The 20,332-nt window shown below is 33.0% G+C and overlaps 1 protein-coding gene across 4 annotated transcripts in view; it reads left to right on the plus strand.

Moving 5' to 3' along the window:
* 5-HT2A (5-hydroxytryptamine receptor 2A) overlaps positions 1 to 20,332 on the plus strand; it is an 809,891-nt gene that overhangs the window by 425,152 nt on the left and 364,407 nt on the right. Inside the window, exon 1 of one of the 4 annotated variants that reach the window (XM_075379876.1) lies at positions 2,994 to 3,114. The exons of the other annotated variants lie outside the window; for them this stretch is intronic. The gene's annotated coding sequence lies outside the window, so the exon portion shown is untranslated. Of the gene's footprint in view, positions 1 to 2,993; positions 3,115 to 20,332 lie in introns of those variants that run through there. 4 annotated transcript variants of the gene reach the window in all.

The raw sequence follows: 20,332 nt of genomic DNA on the forward strand, positions 1-20,332 counted from the left end.
AAATAAAAAACAATAAACACCCATCGAATTGGTCAACTGTTAAAATTGTCATCGTAATTAGCCAACTTCAAATTCGAGAGTTCTAAAGTTCTAGTAAAGGTAATTTCTTTTATACGGATTTGGATGCTGGATCGTGAATACCGGTGTTTTTTTATGGTCGGGGTTCATTTATCGACTTCTCAGGAATAATCCGCTTGATTCAATTGAAGACTACACGTTTACTGGTACATTTACAACTTATAAATGTAATCTTGATGAGTCGTTGATGGTTTTATTGTTTTTCATATTTTTTTTAATGTTTGAGCAAGTAAAACGGGGGGGGGGGATTAGAAATACACATTTCTTCCGGTATTTTCGGTAAAATAGATACCATAATATTTCCTTATAATTTACTATTGAACGCGTGAAGAGAATTACTTAAGATTTTTAAAAAATGTTAATAGTCTTACGTTTGCGTAACGGTTCTTTGGACCACATTTCAGAATAAACGGAATAATGTTGTCCCTTCAGACACGTCATTAAAATCTCATTTGAAGAATTTTACAGAAATTGATTCGGCATTTATCAAGAAGAATCTTGTCGATAAAAATCGGGTTCGGCTGTGTTGAGGCGCACGGCCTTTGGTTTAACGTGAAATGTTACATACTTTAAATGAAGTTTCTCCGAGCTACAGACCGACCAACTTATCTGTAGAGTTAAGTGGGAGAGCCAGCGTCGTATTTTTTTACCAAACTGAAAGTCTCCAATGGAAAATTTTAGTTCTTCATTTGACCAACTCTACAGATAAATTATTCGGTCTATATGTCAGCGAGTACTTTTAATGTAGTGGACCGAAATAAAAACAAGACAACGACTGGTCACTAAATTTAATTTTAACATAAAACAGACTCTAAATGGTACTAGATATTTATTTCGATTAATATTCGTCAACAATTTTGTTCAAAATTTGTTTGTGGTATGAGAAGTAAGAGACATAAGGCGTAATAACGGTAGAGGCACTCGAGTCGTCGGCGTCGTTTACTGAGTACGCCGTGCCAGCTTTGCGACGCTCCCGAAACAGTCTCGCTCGTTCGGCACCGGACATTTGGGTACCTGTATGTGACCCATAACCTCTCGTTTCCGTCGATTTGCGAAATTTATATTTCCGGTTGGCTTTTGCGCGGGCTGAGACTTGACATATTGAATTTTTATATTTTTTTACACGTTTACTTTAATTTTTTACAGATGAATATTGTCCAAAATACACTTATTATTATTTAAATCGATCTACTTTGACAAACAGTAAACACAAACATACGAATCACCGCGCTATCACGTCTAAGTCGTGAGCTACACCGAATGGAAATGAGCGAGAACACCAGTTTCGGCCGATCTCGCTGTGCTCCCCACTCGACAACCCCTTCGGCAGTGACGCAAACTCAAAGTTTTATTGGCGCTGCTGACCATGTAAGTTATAAAATGACTAATATTTAGGGAGTTATTAAGGCAGGACGATATAGACCTTTTCCTTACGCTACAAATTTCTGTTCAGGTATCCGTATAATTCGGTATAATTTTAAAGACGTTTCACGTCAATAAATCCTTTTTTTTTACTAGTAAATAAACAAAAGGAATTTATGTACACCAAAAAATGTAGATCCCGCAAAAACATTTTATTTTATGTAGGTGTAAAACTAACCGAAATCACTCTCGGAAATTAAATCAAAATGGCAAAATGAATATTAAACGTGCAGATTTTTATAACTGTAGATCATACAGTAGGTAGACTGAACAGATTAAATCAGCCAGAACAAGTGCCACCATTTTTTACTGTAACGGAAGACCGGTGGTAGTTTCCATTGACGCTTTGAAAAATCCATTAATGATCTTACTCGCAAGAATAGACGGATAAAAACTGTTGAAATCTGTGAAATTTTTAGTTTACAATGGACGCTACCCGTTCCATAATCAGTGATAAGCTGAATTATCCCAAAACATGTTCTAGATGGCTTCGAAGTACGTAAATAAAAGGAATTTACATAGACCAGTAAACATAGAAGTCGAAGGAGTTCCGATGCTGTGAAACATTAAACGTCTGCCGGTCATCGTTAGATTTCACCCGGCATGACTGAGAGTACAATATTTCAAGGATAGTTCACAAGGATATACACATGCAACAATAGAGAATTTCAGTTAGTATAGACATTAAATGACATCGAGGTAATCGTACACGACTTTACGCAGTCAACTTTGCAGTTTTATAAACGTTGTTTTGTTGTTAACCGTTCAGTCGCGTCCAACCCTCGGCGATTCTACGGACAAATTTTCTCCATTCGTTCCTATTATTGACTGTTGCTTACAGTTCTTTCATGGTCATGCCTGTGTCAGTCTTAATGAAATCAAGCCGACGGATCCTTTGGCGGCCAGGTCTCCTTTTCCGCTGACCGTACCAGGCATCATTGCTGAATCCTTTTGATTTTCTTCTGGCTCAGGCTTCTACATTCTCCGTGGGCTACATCAGCGGCTCGGTGCCCAGGAGGGTTTCTCCCACCCACCCCATAAATGCGGAGAAATCTGTAATCGATACAGATATATGACGGTTTCAACAGGTTAGAGTTAATGACCAATACATGCGATTAAACGAAAGACCATGTAGAATGACTCACGAAGGGACAGAAAGAATTTTATTCTGATTTGTATTCTAAAAGTAAAATGAAGTCGTTGGAATTTAATTTATGAAGGAATTTGATGGTTTTTTCTTATGGATTTTGACCTGAACTGAATAAAACAGATACCAAGACTCTATTAATTTGTAATAAAGTTGTAAAATAAAAAAAACTTAATTTCGCAAAATATTAGGTTTGACGTAAATTATCTTCGTTAAATTGCCAGTTATTAAAACTTAGGGTTATTTAAATGACTTATTTAATTTTTAAATATTCTTATAAATGTTCACTTTTTTGTTGCTGTCGTTTAAATTTTGGAACTTTAATTTTTATTTAATATAGGACTTTCAAATTTAAAGATCTTTGGTTTCGGTCGCATTCATTCGGTTGCTTACACTGCACTCGGCTCCTGACGATTCAGCGGCTCCATATACAGTATATAAGCAAGCTCATCACTTCATTCGGACAGGTAAGTCGCGCATAAAAACAAAAACGCGGTCAAAATTAAATTTTTTTTTTTCTCCGCGTGTGTTTTGTTCTGTTTCTCTTGTTTCAGAAACGGGAGAAACGTGGATGTGGAATGACTCGTCGTGCCGTCTTGGGAAACGGCCTTTCCGTCCTCTCATCCTGCCAGTCCAAAGAAAAGTAAAAATTAAAATTTTTTTTTTTTTTTTCGTGTGTGTGTGTTCTGCTTCTTTTGTTGCAGATGCCAACGGCCACCACAAAGACAAATGGTTTCTTCACTGCGGCCACGCGGTCCCCCCAACCCCTTCTCAGACACACGTGTGTCTGAAGGTTAATAATTACGTGGAGTGAATAATTTCTGTTTACTTCTTCTAAGAAAATCGCCGCCCCAAAACCGCGATCGCGAATAGGTATCACCATTTGTAAGTTCCCTATTACCTTCCTTTCCTTTCAAGAAAGAAGAAAGAGGGAACGAGCCCAGCAGCCATCAGCCCAGTAGCCACCTGCCCAGCAGTCACCTGCCCAGCAGCTACTGACAGCACAGAAGAACGAAGAAACCTGCACTTTCCCCCGTTCAGCCCTTCGGGGCTTCGGGAATTCCAAGGTTAATGGTATGTAACTTCGGTTACTACCAATTCTTGGAAAGTGCAGGCCAAAGAAGAACGAAGAGGTCTTCGGAAGAAGAAGAGGGAGAGGAAGAAGATGAAGAAGAAGGAAGACCAACCACTCGCCTCAACATCACGGACTGGAGTCCGGAACAGAGCCCAGCAGAGATGCGTCCTGAAGGGCAACTATACCAGAAGCGGATGAAGAGCTTCTACACAACCTCTCCTTTTCAAAACTTACAAGTTAGATAAAATAAACCAGCAATTGCGACTCCTCCGGAGTAGGGATCGCATTGCTCCCTCCTTATAGTTAGTGCCCCGTTGTGGCGTATTCCTGCTAGCCTATTAAGCGTTAGCACCGAAAGGACTTCAGTAGACGGTCTGAAGGGAAATTGCGTCGGCAGGACAGGCTTCATAAGCCTAGCCTTCCGCGGTCGGCCCGTAAAATGAGTTCGATAACGCTGGTTCAACAACGGATTGGAATGCAATTAAATCCGTCTTAAATTCACTAAAATAATAATACCCAAAACTTGAAAAAATTAGACCCGAGATAAAAAAAATAACCCTTTTAAAAACCAAGCCCGATTAGAATCATCCAGCAGCAAGGGACTCTATCCAGGTTCTGCGATAAAGCAGGGAGTAATAAACTCCCGCCAACTTTGCATTCCATTCCATTCCATTCGGACAGTCCTATTCAAGTCCTATTCCATTCTTCTACGAGTCTACTACAATTCTCAAGGGTTCTGCGAGTCTCTTTACATGATATTACATTTATTAATACAATAAATTTACATAAGTTAATAATGTTATGCGTATGAATGAATATATTTACAGTTGTAATAAAAATAATTAAAATCGAAAGATCATAAAGACTTAATTTATTTAAAGAATTAACACCAATTTTTTACATACAAACTAGTAATCAAATAAAATTCGTTAAGAATTGAATTATGAGAAAATTTATAATAACTCACGTCCATTAACATAAAAAAGAGTTTAAGAAATTTAAATTTTGTTAAAATAAAAACGTCGCAGAAAAATAGTGTTTTTTAATTTTAAAATACAAAGTAAGAATCTTTGTTACGTCGGAAAAATCTAGAAACAAGAACAGTTTTTATCTATATAAATAAAAATGTAAATATTCGTGTTCAAAATCTTAAATTTTCCGGAAGTTCTTTATCGATTGCTTTGAAATTTCGACACAACGTTGCGTTCGAATACCCGCGTGTTTTTACATACCTAAGATGTCACACCTGTGACAGGTAAAAACATGTTTTTTTTGAACAGCGCTATCTGTTGAACGTAAAAGCAACACACGCTATACTAAATATTTTACGATTCCATTTCAGTGTTTCCGATATGTGTGTTCGCTACAGACTAAAAAAACTACTACACCGATTTACGCGCAGGGAAAAAGGGTGAAAGGGAAAAATCGAATAAAGTAAAAGGAAATAAGGTAAAAAGGGAAAATGAAAAAAGAAAAAGGGAAAACGAAGAAAAGGAAAAACGGGAAGATGAAATGTAAAGAGGAAAGGAAAACAAAAAAGGGAAAAATGGACAGGGGGAAAGAGAAGTAAGGAAAAGAGAATGGTGGAAAGAAAGGGAGAGGGTGGTAAAGATAAAAATTGGTGAAAGGTAAAGGGAGCATGGTAAACATGAAAATGAGAAAAAGGAAAATGGTGAAACGGGGAAAAGGAAAAGGGGAAAAGTAAAAAGGGGTGTGGGGAGAGGAGAAAGGGGAAAAAGGGAATGGTTAAATTTTGTTAACTTCTGTAACGTTCATTTTGTTAATGTTTTGTCAAAGGTCCAACTGTGTTCATATATACTCAAATCTAACAATAGCGAAGCATTGCCGAGTCTGCTAGTTAAAAATAAATTTTTAAAAATTAGAATTTTAGAGTTTCTTATAATACATTACTAAAACAGTAGTGTTTCTGGCAACAATTTTCAAAAATGTTATTAAAGATACAGTTGTTGGAACTGTTTCATTCAATTTTTCAAATCAAAAATCATATGTAACCGTAAAATTTACCCCTTAACCAAAAACTTCTTTTATACTTAAGAGCAAAAATCTGGTCACAAGCTATAACTCGAAAAGTAAGGGTTTCTGGAACCATATTTATAGAATATTTAGATTTTAATCCTAAAATGATACTAGAAAAAAGGAGTGAAAAGGAAAAATAAGCTCAGATATGGAGGGAGGAGCGTCTAAGTTTCTCATCTAGAATGTCCTGGGTTCGAATCCTCTCCAGTCATGGAATTTTTAATAAGCTATAAAATTTAAGTTCAATAAGCCCACGCATAAGCTTTGAGCTTTCTATTATTAATCATCAGACGAATAAGAAGGATGTTATTTGGTACGGTACATAAAGAAATGTTTACCGACTTTCGAAGAAAAGTACGGTATTACTTCTGGTTAGATTGTGAGAATGGTATGAATTTTCTTTACGTAATACGTAAAGGTATGATGAATACGAATTACCATTCACTTAAATTGTGGTATTCTTTCTTACATTTATTTATAAACCTATTAATTTTATTAAGCATAGCCCGTTGGTATTAATATACAAATAATTTACTCAGGAACAATGATGTGTTATACATTTTAATTATTTACTTCACATATCATTAATTATACTAAATTGAATTTTCATAAAAATATTAAGATATACATATCGTTTCTGAGGATGTATTAATAATCCGAAAGCTCTCGAACATTACTATTAAAAATTTTTGGTAAGTGGAAACTATTATATAAATAATTTATAAACCTATGTATAAAATTCTGTGGCTTGAAAATTTCCAAAACTATTAAATCAATTTCATTGAAATTTCGAAATATACTATAGTAATATGTGTGAAGTTGTGCGTGTAAGAATTCGATGAAAACCGGTAGAATCGTTATTGAGTTATGGTCAGTTAAAGGTCGAACAAATTTTGACCCGGGGAAGTTAAAAGCATGGTTGGTTATGATGTTGCAAGTTGGAACGTCGACGTTTCTACATCTGCGGTATCTACTGTTAGCAATATTTTTCGGCGAATTCAGATAGCGTTAACTATTTTAAAGATTGCTGACTCGGTATGTGATTTTTATCTAAGATTTATGATGACTATGTAGTGGTATATTTTTCATACACGCTAGTAAAATAAGTCACAGCGGTGAATGATTTGAAAGTTGATGCTTTGTATTTAAAATTCAAAGTTTTTGTTTTTGTCATTTTTGATTAGAATTAGTCGATACTTGGAAAAAGGAAACAAATTAAAATAACGAAAAGTTAGTGTTCTTGCACAGAACTTCAGAAGCGGTATTTTTTAAGGTAGATTTCATAAGAAAGCTACCTAATATAATGATTAACACGTTTCGACTTCCGGAAAATTTCGATACATCTTCGCGTTTCACATCCGCCAGACCCCAAAACTACCGTCTGGTCAAAGGTTTATGTATATATTACACTTTCTTGTGGATACGATAACCGACTTAATTTTGGGCCATTCACTTTCAAATTGTCTCTTCAAAATAAGTCGTCCCAAAATCTCAGTCGAATTTGTTAACGGCCAAAAATCGGACCATGGCGGTGGAATGGGGGGAGGGCTTTTTCGAAAAAAAACCTAATATCGCTATAACTTTCTTATTAAGTAAAATATCGAATTCGTTAAAATCATTATCAAATTGATACGTAAAATATAACGACCGAAAATTTCGGTTGAGTTCGTTAATGGGCAGAATCGGACCTTGGGGATGAAAATGGGTTTTGTCTAAAAAACAAAGTATCTCTATATTTTCTTATAAAGTAAAATATCGAATTCGTTTAATATTCCTACTATTCTTTGCATAAGGGCCTAAAACTTATCTTGGTAAACTTTTTTTATATCACCAACCGCTGGCTCAGCGAGATGGAAAAAACGGGGTTTTAGACAAAAAAATCATACCTCCGTTAATAGGCATAATAGGTATTGAATCGATTTAAATCGGTCGTTAGTTCTCTAAACATCGCTTAAAACTTTGATATGACCAGCCCTTACGGCAAGGGATGACCAGAATGTTGCTGGAATTATAAGAAGATAGGATTTGTCGTACGCAAAACATACGAAACTTTTTTCACGTGCAATCGTGGTCGTATTGATTAAATTTTGAAGTTTTTCTTAACTTTAAAATGGAAATCTTTTTTATCTTCTACTTAGCACCGGTAAAATCTACCTTCGCCTTCCGGTGTGCCGAAAGAGATTATTTTTTTCATTGTAGAATATGTCCTAAAACTTTGTGGGACATTCTAAAGTATATTTGTTTGTCTACGTCATCACCAAATTTTACAAGAAATTAAAAAAAATTCTTTAAATTTCACCTAATTCCAGCGGATATTTTATATCGCATCATTTAAAACATGAAAAATTCATCTGAAAAATGTTTTATTCGAAAATAATGATTATCTTAGGTTTTAATTTTTAAAACTCAGAACATTTTAAACGTATAATTATATAAACTGCCAATTTGTAGTAAAAATTAATTTTTAAATGTATGAAGAAAAAATACTTTAATTTTTTTTTAAATCCTATATTTTATGTATTATCTTCTGTATGTAGATTATGATTTATCCTAAGATGATACAAAATAACAATAATAATATAGTAAAATAAATTGAACCAGCCGTACAAATGAAATTGATTTATTGGTTTGTGGTTTTATTTCTTTTCATAGTTTTTTTACTCCTTTCCTTTTTTTAGGATCGTTAAAAGCCAAATGCGTAAAAGCTTTCTCCATTATTTTACATCATATTGAAAGCAGTATTAAGTATTATTATTATTATTATTTCTGAGATAATTAATATATAACAATAGAGAGAGAAAAGAAAAAATTGTTCCTAATGGAAAAATGTTTATCGGATAGTAAATACATATATTTTTGTGATATATATATAAAAGAGAGAGTAAGAAAGTGAGAGAGAGAGACAGTCCTCGTAAATATACATGTATAATTAAGAGTATATCTTTATATATAAAAATAAAATAAAAATTAAAAAATAAACATAGCCCTTACTTTAAAGATTAAAGGTCATAGATATCTTTTGTATAATACTCGTAACTCGTAAAATTAGATTAAATGAAATAAAGGGAATAGAATTTTATTTATTTCCCAATTTAAAAAAAAAAGTTTTTCTTTATTTATTTATGAATAAATTTACTACTACTACTACCACACAGAATTGTTTTTTTGTTTTTTTTTACTGAGAAAAACAAAATTTTTAGTCAAGCTCTCAAACCGTATTTCTTTTCCTTTTTCAAGAAATGATTTTTAAAGTAAAATGTAATGTAGTATAAACATTACATTAAGAAAAAAAGCACAGATCAGAAGTCGAATATAAATAAGGGTTGGAGAAAACGTTTGTTTTGTATTTTAATACAAACGAAGAACAAGTTTTTTATCTTTCAAATAAAACTTATTAAATTTCCACTTACCGACAAATAATATTAAATACTATGTTTGAGCGCTTTCGGATTCTTCATCCTCAGGAACATTGATGTGTTATTATCATTATTTACTTAATATACCATTAATTATACTAGCTTAAATTTAAAAATATATATATATAACAATCGATCGTCAAACGTAAAATAATGTCAACTTTATCCATCATGTCAGCATGAAGGTCTCAATTGTTACGTTATTGAAGTTTATTAAACCGAATATTATAATAACGTTTTCATCTGCTACCTTTCTACTTCCTTGTAGGAAGTAAAGGAAGTATTCTGATCGCGAAAAATTTCGGTTTTAGATTTCAACGGAAACATCCGTTTTGACCATCCCTGAATCCATTTCGACCAGTTTCCGCGTGATATCTGAATGTACGTACGTGTGTATCTCGCTTAAATGAAAAACTATTAACCGTAGGATATTAAAATTTTGGATTTCGGACTTTTGTAACATCTAGTTGTGCACATCCCCTTTTTATTGAAATCGGCTGGACCAAAAGTGTACAAAAAAGCTCAAATCGAAAAGAATTTGGGTTTTGGACTTTTTCTTAAATGCTGTAATAAGGTCTTATCGAGAGTTTTTCAACAAATATATCATAAGTGGTACTTTGATTGGTTCCAGAGTTTTAGCCAAATAAAATTTTAATGAATGTATTTGGATTTTAGAAATTGAAGGCACATCGGTTCGAATCAGACTTTTTTCCATTTTTTTCTTAACTTTTTTTTTTAATTTAAATATATTGATTTATAAATAATTATTAACCTCTGATTAGAAAAATAATATTATGATAAATAATAGTTTATTATAACAATAAAAAAATAATCAGAAGTTATTAATGAAATAAAATTTTATCTACTTTTAATTTTTTTAAAATGTGTATATGTAATTTAAATGTAAAAATGGGGGATCGACCCCATTTAATTTAATCGGGACCGACTGTATGTTGGTCTATTGATTGCATAATATTTCTGAACTGGATTAACTGTTGGGATGATAATTTTCATTATCGATTTTTGTATATATAGTTTTGGATCTCATTTAAATTCTGGTCACAGTCGATCAATGAGAGAAGTAAATTTTTTCACGTTATTTTAACGTAGCCCATAGCTAGCTAAGATATATTCAATGGAGTTTGATCTTACTCTAAACCGCTTCAACATAATTCGAGGGGGCGGAAATAACCCCTTTTTCTTTTTTTTTTGTCGTTTCTGGACTAAAATCACATTCTTTTATAAGTTAGATAATTCTGTTAAAATTAGTAACAAAATAACATTAGTTTGTTACTTTGATTATGTATTCCAGGAATTAATTACGCTTAAGTTTTATGCTTTTTTTGTCGATTATTGTTTCTGCATTCTTTCTTCAAATTTGATTTACCGATTTTTATGAATTTTTTTGCGATAAATTCCGAATACGGATCATTGATATCATTTCAATCGGGCAAAGTGTGGCGATGCGGTCACCGTGGTTCTCTTATCATGAAATTTTACTCTAACAGTAGAATATCTTTTATTATTTTTTTATTTGCATACTTACATACTTTAATGTTGGATTTAATTTTTCTTTTAGTTACTAATATGTCGAAGGCGCCCTCAGTAGCCAGAATTGTACATCGTTACAGCAATTCTTTACCGGTTTTCAATCTATGCTAAAATTATATAATTTTTTTTTATAAATAAAATTGTTAAGGACCTACTCATTTTGTTTAATAGTATTTATTTTTCTTTAAAATTATTTATTTATTTATTCATTATATTTATTCTCAAAAATATAAAACTTTTCGTTGTGAAAATTTAAAAAAAGTATCAAAATATTGCAAGAATTATGATACGGTACAATAATAGAAGTACGGTGTCTAAGGTAAACGCTACATTTAAACTTGAAGAATAAAACGTAAAGAGTGAAGTATAATAAACGAAGAACCAGCGAGAGAGACCGGAAATGGTGGATGACATCAGAAGTGGAGATCACGTATCGGTAGCTTGGCAATGAAAACTTCTTATTCCGTATCTCTCTCTCTCTCGCTCTTTTATCCTCTATATAAGAAGAATAGTAACCGCCATTTTGAAATGGAAAATTTTATAAAAATCGTTACGTGTAACATCATTCTGCCTCTAATAGCCAGAAACCTTACTGAAACAAAAAAATTATAAATAATTTGAAAAAACTCTCGCGCAAGAAGATGAACTTTTCGTTAAATTAATTCGGTTTAATATTATTTCTCAGCTTTTCATCCGGAGGTCCTGGACTTGAATCCCGATCAGGCATGGCATTTTCACATGCTACAAAGGCCGAAACGTTACCACTGCGTCACGGAGATTGGTTTCAACAATAAAAAAAATTTATGGCCGCCATTTTGGTATTTTCAGAGATAAAAAAAGGAAGTGTATTTATTTTGGATAATATTTATGTGTAAAAAATTAAAGTAAACGTGTAAAAAAGTATAAAAATACAATATATCAGCCTCAGTCCGCGCAAAAGCCGGCCGGAAACATAAAAAATTACGCATTTCGTTGGAAGAGGAAGGTTATGGGCCACGCACAAGTACCTTAATGTCCGGTGCCGAGCGAACGAGACTTTTGGGAACGTCGCAAGCCGGCACGGCTCGCTCAGTGAACGACTCCGACACCGCGAGCACCTGTACCGCTGCTTATTATGCCTTATGTCTCTTACTTCTCATAACATAGACCTATGTTGAACAAAGCTGTCGTCGATTATTAATCGAAATAAATAACATTCGCCATTTAGTGACTGTTTTATATTAAAATTAAATTTAGTACGCAGCCGATGTCTCGTTTTTATTTCGATCCGACACACTAAAAGTGGCTCGCTGACATACAGACCGATCAATTTTTCTGTAGAGTAAATGAAGGAACTAAAATTTTCTATTGGAGACTCAGTTTTATTAAAAAAAAAAATACGATGGTTGCTCTCCCATTTAAATATACAGATAAGTTTGTCGGTCTGTAACTCATAGGAACTTCATCCAAGGTCTGTAACATTTTACTTAAACCAACAACTGTGCGCCCCCACACAGCCCTACACGATTTTTTTTCAAATTAAAGATTTAATTAATATTTGAGAAGCTTCTTTTTTTCTTTTCAAATTCATGATATCGCGAAATACGTTTGAATCTTGTCCGTGGGAAATGGAAAAGGAATTTTGCAGCCTATAAAAAATGTCATGCCTGATTGGAATTCAAACCCGGGACCTCCGAATGAAAGGCCGAAACGCTACCGCTGCGTCACGGAGATTGGTTTCAATAATAAAACAATTTAATGGCCGCCATTTTGGTATTTTCAGAGATAAAAATTTTAAAGTTATTTATTTTTTAGTAGATATTGAGCTCATTTAAGTAGAATTTCATTGAAGTATCTAATCTATTCGTAGGCATGCAAATTTTTATTAATAAACAATAAAATGGTGGACAAATAGGAAATGAAGTATTTGTCCGTATAAGGTACACACACGCACACAGTAATCGCATACAAAAGATGATCTATCAAAAATAAATATTTAATACAAATTTATCACTGTGAAAAATAATTAAATATTAACAAACTGAAAAAAGTAAATACTAAGAACGACAAAGAAAAGTAACTAATGTTTTAAAAGAACTTTTATTTATTAATAAAAAACCATTAAATAACTCATATTATCGAAATACAGAAGGAATATAGAAAATTGACTGATCATCTTTATAAAGTGAATTAACGATAATGTAACTGTATATAAGTAGAAACATTCTTAAGTGTAATCAAATAATAAAAAATAAATTAAAGGTCTAAGAGTTATTCATTTCTATTAATTATTAATTGTATTTGAAATTAAAAGTTTGTTATAAAACAAAAATAAACTAAAGAGATTAACAAAAATAATATTAATTTATCGATTTATCGAAGAAAAGTATTACTTTCGATCGCAAAGTGTTACGAGAGGAGGGGAGAGAAATGAATTTTATGTACGGTTTGACCTACGAGGAATAGGAAAATACCATTCGCTTAAATTGGGGTTTTCTTATTTATTAATAAATTTACGTATAAATTTTTGTGGCTTGAAAATCTCCAAAACTAGTACGTCAATTTCCTTGAAATCTAGATATACTGTAGTATTGTATCTGAAGTTGTGCGTGGAAAAATTTTATAAAGATTCGTCGAATCGTTCTTGAGTTACGCTCAAACTATGGTCGCAAAAACTTGAGCCTGGAAAGTTAGTAACGTCTGGTGAAAGGCGCTGGTAACAAAAGGCCTTTTCGTGGCTTAAAACCAAAATACACAGACAGAGAAAAAAAATTGTACGACTTTGTTATGGAAAAAAGGAAATGCGTTTATGCTGTCACGACAGAAATGTGTCGATAATATGCTCGTGAAATCGCTAAATCATTGAAGTTCAAAGCAAGCCGTGGATGGACAACACGATTTTTTGCACGAAATGATTTGTCAATAAAACGAAAGACGACCGTTTCTCAACGACTTCCAGACGCTTATGAACAGAAAATATTACATTTTCACAAATACATAATAAATCTTAGAAAAGATAAAGGCTATTTGCCTTCTCAAATAGGAAATGCTGATAAAACCCCCGTATATTTTGAAATGCCATTTGACAAAACCGTAAACAAAAAAGGTGAAAAAAGTGTTACGATTCGCACCGGTGGTAATGAAATACAAAGGTGTAGTGTTATGCTTTGCATTACTTCTGATGGATCAAAATTACCTCCGTACATTGTTTTTAAAAGAAAAACTCTTCCTACCGTACAGGTAAATGGAGTTGTTATCGGAGCACAGGAATCAGGTTGGATGGACGAAACATTAATTTTAGATCGGATCAGGTGTATATGGCAAAAGCGATCAGGAAATTTACTTAATAAAAAAAAATACCGGTATGCTAGTAACGGATAGTTATCGGGGGCATATGACTGATAAAGTGAAAGACATTTTAAAAAAGGGTATGGCAGACCAAGTAATAATTCCAGGCGGATTGACATCTCTATTGCAACCTCTAGATTAATAAACCGCATTAATAAACCGTTCAATTCTGCATTAAAACAACTGTACAGTAAATGGATGGCTGATGAAAATTTCTTTCTCACGCCTACAGGAAGAATCAAACGCTCAGATTTTAACCAGATAAAATGATGATTGGGAAGGTATCTCCACAGAATTAGTAAGGAAAAGTTTAAAAAAATGCGGAATATCTAATGAACTTGATGGTAGTGAAGACCTTTGACAGAACGACGTGGAGACTACCGGTAACTCTTCTACAGACATTGACAGTGACAGTGATTAATTAAAAATAAAATCCCATATTAAAAAGCGTATTGAAATGATCCTTTTCAACATGATACGTTCTTTTCGTTTTATTGGCCTACTGATTATGAACTAAACTAGTACCTACGGTAATTAATTATTAATGTAATATTAATATTGTAATTTAAATGAACGAATTAAATGGTTTACTTTCTGAATATTTTCGTATTTACGTATTTTATTATCATATCTGTTGCACTTTAAAATACCGGTATATACTCGATTTTTTTATTAGATATTCTGTCCTGAAAATCGAGGTGCGGGGCTTATTCGGTGGTGGGGGGTACTCGAATAAATACGGCACTCTTTGTTGTCTCTCTCTGTCCCTGACTGTTCCCTCCTTTCGTATCTTAATTTCTATTCCTTGGGAAAAAGGTTTCCTAGAACGGCGTCATCCGGTACAGTAATAATAATAATATTTACAATTTTTATTTAGAAATAAATACATTTTATTTAACAACTTAATTAGGTAGACTTCATAAGAAAGCTACCTATTATAATGGGTACCACGATTCGACTTCCGGAAAATTTCGACTATCTTACCGTTTCACATCCCCCAAACACCAAAACCACCGTCAGTTCAAAAGTTTATATATATATTTAACTTTCTTGTGGACACGATAACTGCTGTAAGTTTGCGCCAATCACTTTTAAATAAAATATAACGACCCAAAATCTCGGACGATTTCGTTAATTGGCAAAATCGGATTATGAGGGTGGAAAACATAATATTGCTATAATTTTCTTATTAAATAAAATATCGAATTCGTTTAAAGTTCTTACTATTCTTTGGACAAGGTCGTAAAAATTATTTCAGTAAAGTTTTTTTATATCACCAACCATTGGCCTATGGGGTGGAAAAATGGGTTTTGAAGAAAAAAGATAATACCTCCCTTAACAGGCACAGTATCGAATCAGTTTAGTGTTCTTTAGCCCTCTAAATATTACCTAAAAAATTTATCTGAAACAATTTTTAATATGACCAACCCTTAGGTAAGGTATGACCAAAATGTTACTGGAATTGTAAGAAAATGGGGATTATCATATGTTGAACATGTAAACCTTTTTTCACATGCAACCATTGTCGTCTTTAGTAAATTTGAATTTTTTTTTAACTTTAAGGTGAAAATCTTTTTTATACCCTACTTAGCATCGGTGAAATCTACCTCCCGTCTTCCAGCGTGCTGAACGGATTTTTTTATTTTTTTATATCCAATTTAAAATTTTGTTAAATGTAAGTGGGCAGCGCAGGGAATGTCTTTTAGTCCTTTGCCGACGTTTTATTTATTTTTTGTTACGTGTAGATTTGGGTAATTTTAAACAAGATGTAGAAGAGAATATTCATTACTTACTGTTTTATTTTTTAAATTCCGAGTGCTTTTCATTAATTAAAACGAAAGAATTAAGAATATAATTAAAATGGTCAGTGAAGATTTAACCTTTGGATAAAGTATTATACTTTTGTTTGTTACGCCCATTACTTATCTCATTGTCCACTCAGTCTTTTCTGTCTGTCTATCTTTGTGTATATTATTTCCTTCTTCCCGCCTTCCCCCATCATTTCATTAACATAATTGCTTGTTTCTACTCATACTCTGGAACATTATGACTTTGTTTCTATTTTCTTGATATTATTCTTCTCTTTTTTATTTTTATTTTAATACATAAACACTCTATTGTTTATAAAACAATGTGTTTTAAGATTTGTAACTAAAATAGTTTTAAAGAGCAACCAGATTATTTTTCTAATTTTTTTATATCTTTTAAATTCTTTCCCTCTTTTCCTTTCTCACTGTCTCTCTCCTTTCCTCTAATTTTGTTTGTCCTCTTTATTATATTTCTCTTTACCGATGTTTCAATATTCTATTTTTATTACTTGCTTTAATCATATCCTCATTACTAGATGTTAGATTTTTTCTTAAGGCCATTTTTTTACTCACATAATATCAGCAAATCGATTTGTTATGTTTATATTATCATTTAATTTTGTAGCACATCAATTTAAGAACTTCACATAATTAATATATACGAATAGAAATTAACGATTCATTTCAAAATAATACAGATGTATTTTTGTATTATAACAAGTCAGTTATTCATTATGAATATTATTTTATTAATGATAATGATGCCGCCACACATTCTTTGCGTGCACAGATTGGGGGAAATGTCGGGCTTTCGTTGAGATAGTATACAGTAGCTTGACACCGGCCAAATGTCGCTGTCATGCTGGAACGCCAAGACGGTTGTTCAGAGTCTCGATACACATGGGGCGACAGTTCTTCGCCTGAAACAGAGGTTCTTGGACAGAAATGCCGAAGGGAAGCAAGGGGCAGTCCCATGAGGCTGAAGGGATAAATAGCACGAAAGCGGTTCCGAGGTGGTAGCTAGAGAATTGAACTTGGGTTTTAGTGGATAGGCCGAATACGGAATACGGAAGTCCCATACACCGGGAGAAAAGTCAGTAACCTGATGATGATAAAGCATTCCTCCTCGTTAAAAATAAAATTATTATTAGACATACATTTGTTTTTCTTTAATCTTTGTTTACCCCGCCACCCAGAGCCGAAACCGCAATCAAGCATAAATACAGCTCCGAGGGGAGTCATCGCCTCAAACTACCTCGGCAGAAATCAGGATCCCACCCGGTTAGTCGGGACCCGGTCTTCGATTAGTCGTTATGCCTCAAATGAGGAACCCCCAGAGGGATCCCCCACCTGGACTAGGTCTTACATTCTTCCCGCCTTGCCTCTAATGGGAAACCCCGAAGGGATCCCCTACCGGAACTACGGTCTCATTTATTCGCCCCCGTTGTTCCACCAGGAGTTCCCCGTCTACTCATCGGTGATGAGAAGCCGGAGCGGCCAACCTTCCCGCGGTTAAAACATTTGACGGTCCTATCAGGACCTCTACATGGCTTCGCCTGGTGCCCCGTATCACAAGAACGGAAGCATCGCTTTTCCAGCGACCGGCGCATTATTCTGCAGGCCACTATCCAATCCGCACTCGGCCGTATTAGAAATACTAGAAACGAGTAGTAGCATCAACAAGTTTTATTAAACAAGTTACAACTGTAACTTGTTTACTCGCTTTTCCTGTTGAATTTTCCATCTTACGATTAAATTTGTTTTGGGGTTTTTAAAAGTTTATTTATCTGGGCGACCATTACTTCAATTATGTCAACAGAGTTCGATACAATGTTATTTAACAAACCTAAAAAAGTATTATAATTTACTATAAAATGAATAAATTAAAAAAAAAAAATTAAAAACAACGATTTTATCTGAAAACGAAATTGCTTTAAAAAGTAGACATTAATTTTTCAGTGAATATAAGATAATCAAAACAATTTTCAACATTTGTAAAAAAAAAAAAAAAAAGTATTTTGTCCGCATAAAATATTACTTTGACTAATTCTTTTAATTTATTTTCAAATTTTTATCTTTATAGATTCTCACAGAACACTTATCGGAATTTTTCAGTAATCTTTTATGAGCGCACAGTGGTTTTCTTTTTACAAATGTTGCAATTATTTTGATTATCTTATAATCCCTGAAAAATTATTTTCTTCTTTTTAGAGCAGTTTCGTTTTAAAAGAAAACCATTGTTTTAATTTTTTTTTTTTTTTTTTTTTACTTTTTAATCTACCGCCCGACTAAAAATCACAAAATTCATTTACTTTTTTTTTCTTGTCTAAGCTTCGGGTTCACCGTTAGGTGTTGTTTCAGAGGAGGAGTTGAATGAATGATTTTTAGCGTACGTAAAAATGTCACGCCTGACCAGGATTTGAACCCGAGACCTCCGGATGAAAGGCCGAGATGCTACCTTTCTCGCCACGGAGACCGGCTATAAAAAAAAATTATAAATTTAATTTACTTACGGTAACAAATCGGTTTCTCGTCGATACAAAATCAGATAACGTACAGTAAAAAATCAGTAACGATAGGTTATAGTAACAAATCCATTTGGGCTGTGCTTTGCTACGTTGTGGATTCGTTCCGGGGGATAGGGTGGTAAAAAAATAAATAAATAAAACAAATTCATTTTGTTACGGTAAGAAAATCGTTTCGCTGCCACAGCAAACCGAAACCTGTTTGTTATCCGTATATAAAAACAAAGAAATATGTTTTTACAATGTCTGCCGTATTGGATTTACAACAATATTAAATATGCTATATTACATTGTCATCAGTGTGAAATTTCAGCTTGATTAGATGACGGGAAGCGTGTCAAATTTCAATTATTAAATTTGACTTACATATTGATCACAAATTTTCTTGAACATTTAAACAAATTCTGGGGCAAATCTTTTTGTTATACATAGAATACCGACCCCTGATGATTTTATTTTTATAAATAATAATACCGATTTGAATTTATATTATTAATTTATTAAATATATTTTCAAAATACTTCGAAATTATATATATATTCAAGAAATTTGATAATTTATATACAAGTTGTATAACGGTGAGTGGCTTTTGTTTGGGTGATCCTGTGGTGCTTGCGGTGATCGATTTTGTGTGCGGACGTTTCCCCATTCCTGAAGTAATACCATATAAGCAGATTCCAGGAGGGATGCTTAGCCAGTGATAGAGGTTTAGTCGGTAGTGCGCAGGAACATATACGCACTTAATCACACCTTGCACAACCTGTTAGCGAAACCGACACTGCCTTTACGTTCGTAAATGGGGTTCCTCCTCCTGTTTAAAAAAAATATATATATATAATTTGACTATCAATCTGGATTCTTATTGTTCCGATTAATATATTTATGTTTCGTGTCGGGTGTTGAACTCAGTTTTACCTTTTCTACGGGTAGATGTTCAATTCCTTTGTTTAGTTGTATTTTCAGTCTTGTTTAAGACTCGGTGAGATGTGTTTTTTTTTGAGTTCAAAATATCAAATAGTAGTACATCGATGGGAATGTAACTCGTGACATTCGCATCGGTGGCTTCCTGGCCGAGGCGAACTGGAATATATCAGAAGCCGAGGTTTCGAAGATGACTTCCTGTAAAGCCCATGGGCTCGGAACGGTGGGGGTGGCGAAGAGTGTCTTCTCTTACACGGTCAGGATGTTTGTTTTGCAAATATAAAGTATATTACTGATAATTATATAATTTTTAAAAGGTTTTTGTTATCAACTTTTTTGTAAAAAATCTTAATTTTGGAGGTAACTGCGAGAAAAAAAAACGAATTTCTTCTCTAATTCTTTTCCTTAAATTATGTTTCCTTCGATCTTTCTTTGTAGTAGTTTGTTCCTAAAAATCGTTAAATTTTAATACTATATTAGGTTTCCACTACGTTACGTTCATTTTCTTTTACATTTTGTAGTACGATAGACCGTTCGACATGTTTTAATAGTTTCTTTTTTTAATAATATTAAAATTTTAATGTAGATTAAAACTTTAGCAGATATAATTTTAATAAATATTAATTTGTGAAATCTGTAAAAAGTGAAATAATAATGAAATCCATTTCATTACAACTTATATAAAAATTTATAAATACAAACTTACTCTATGTTTAATTTACAAATTACTTTTTCTGTTTTTGTATGTAGGGTGTGTCTGTGTGTGTCTGTGTGTGTGTATATATATATATATATATATATATATATATATATATACAATTATTTATTTTTTTTCATTTTAACCATCTCTTTAAATCCCAAAGGATTAAGAAACGACTCGCATCGTTTTGGACTTTCCCACGGGGTCAGAATTACTAGAGGCAAGATGAAATTAAATAATTAGAACATTGAACAACAGCAGATTAATATTTCTATAATAAATCTATATTCATATTATTGCGTTGTTATTTGAATACTTAATTTGT

This window comes from Lycorma delicatula, chromosome 12 (genome assembly GCF_047948215.1).
Source record: "Lycorma delicatula isolate Av1 chromosome 12, ASM4794821v1, whole genome shotgun sequence".
Classification (NCBI taxonomy): domain Eukaryota; kingdom Metazoa; phylum Arthropoda; class Insecta; order Hemiptera; family Fulgoridae; genus Lycorma; species Lycorma delicatula.